Below are 2,441 nucleotides of genomic sequence, written 5' to 3' on the forward strand. Positions count from 1 at the left end.
TGATTTCTTAACACCTGTCGACAAAGAAGCTGTGATAAATGATTTAGACAATTTACAAAATGGCCATGTAACAAATACCATAAACTACAATGTCAATGAAAGCCAAATAAATGACAGTGCCATCAGTAATGAAAACAACATTGCTATTAATGTAACTCCAAGTTTCAATGGCCATTTAAATGGTACTGCAATTGATACAGATTTAAAATCTAGCACCAACACAAATAGTACACGTCTTGATTCAAAAGGTAAATTAATATGCAATATAAAATATCAGTTCATATAATCTGATCCATAATTATTTTCAGATGCTTTACAAATGTCACCAAATATTAATCAAAACAAAAATGCCATGTCTCAGTTGATAAATAATTTACCAAAACCAGTCTGTGTTGGTCCATCGTGCAGGATTATTTTGTTGAGAATTGTCAACAATCAAAATAAAAGTGTTGCACCTGGCTTAATACCTATAAAATTACCAGAATCAACTCAAGGACAAAATTTGGTTATAAATCCCACTAATATTATCAACAACCTTACTGTTAAGGGTTCTAAAAAAAATGAACAAACTGCCTAACCAGTAGCTGATTTATCAGATTTTTTGTTATTCAATAAAAAGAAGGCAAAGGAAAAAGATTTTATCGATAAACAAACTAAGAAGTATAAGAAATCCCTACTCAAGCATAAAGCTAATCTAAAAAACAAGAAGTCTAATAACTATAAAACAAAGACTGTAGATAGAAAAATTTCAAAAGGAATTAAAATTAAGTCTGGTATTATAATTTCCAATTACCCTCTTATACAGCCTAAGCCCGCCAACAGTACAAATGAAAAGAAACTAACACCAACTAACAATGGCAAATCAGTGTCATCCAATCATCAACAAAAAGTAATAACTGAAAAGCTAATAAACAAAAGAAGAGACTCCGTTCGACTCACAACAGGAAAATGTAAGTTGCGAGTACTTGATCATGGCTATTGTTAAATTGTTTTTGGACAGACGTATTCATGTAATCATTGCATTGCCTCACATTACATTTATTTTATAAAGGAAAGGAAATAATGGAGAGGTTCATACTCTTATTACCCATATAATACACATGTTCTTGTGAATAAATAAACTATTCACTGTTGAAAATGGTATTTTGATTGGGGCAATTAAAAACGAGTAGCAGAATGAAGCTGTTTTAATTATTACTATTGAATTAAACTTATATAAAAATGAAATAAATTTGGTAAGATTTTGATGCTGAAATAAATAAAGTTCCAAAAAATTATCACAACTATTATTATATCAAAACAAATACTTTAATACAATGTAATTTAATAAAATATTATTTGCAGTTTAACATTGTGCGTTATTTTTCAATAAAAACCTCACATCTATATAGTTTTATACAACTCAGGAGGGAATAATAAAAATACATATATTATGTAACAGTTTACCCTCGGGAGGCAAGTAACTTGTCCGGCGAGATGTCCGTTGTCCTGTAACGGGGGACGAAGAAAAGGTGTGCCAAAAATAATCCACGCGATCATGTAATGTATAATCAATAATTAGGCTTATTTATTAAAAAGAGCGCCAGTCACGATAGTGACGCCTAAGAATATAGAATACAAGAAAGGTAAGAATTATAAATGTGCGATAATTGTTCGCTCGGCACGAAACATTCACCCGTACAATTATAACAACGGCAAAAGGCCACCACGGGTATTTCGGCAGATACGACGGTCGTGAGTTTGGGCTAGGCGGGGACGAGACCGAGAGAGATCGAGCGTGTTGAGAATACTATAATATGGCGCATATGCAGGAGAGAATCGAGAGACTTACATTCGTTGACTCCATGGTTTATTGGTGGTTGATTGGCCCTTATAAAAATTTCCTTTAGGATCTCGCGAAATTCCTACAGGAGTCCTATAGGATTCCAATAGGAATTTCGCGGGATCCTATTGGAAATTTTTATAAGGGGGGCCTGACGAAGACTGCAAAAATAGCGAGGGCAGACGAGAAGGCAGCCAGATATTGATAATCTCCAGGATGGCAGACTCACTCTCAAACACGCTGGCCATCGCAGGTCCCACACGAGAGGGGTCGGTAGCTCGAAGCTATTTCACGCGAGGTCCAACACAGAGTGTTTGCTTCATCAACTCCTCGTCGGCTCGTCAGTCATCATAGGCTTCCCTTTCCACTTGACAGGCTTTCGTCTGCTCATAAGGCAGTACGCGCAAGACCCTTCTACGCTCTTAGCATTGATCACGGCTCTCTCTCTCTGCAAATTCGGCGCTTATCTATAAATTGGCGCCGATCCGCAATACCATTAGGCTCGCTTATTTATGATCTCTCTCTCGGGTGGAAGGACTTTCAGGATATCATATAAAAGGAAGGAGTACCGTCGGACCCTGTGCTGGACTACTTCCTTCCAATTAATAGGCAAACCAAT

The sequence above is a fragment of the Trichogramma pretiosum genome, unplaced genomic scaffold, assembly GCF_000599845.2.
Source record: "Trichogramma pretiosum strain Unisexual culture from Peru unplaced genomic scaffold, Tpre_2.0 scaffold153, whole genome shotgun sequence".
NCBI classification, from domain to species: Eukaryota; Metazoa; Arthropoda; class Insecta; order Hymenoptera; family Trichogrammatidae; genus Trichogramma; species Trichogramma pretiosum.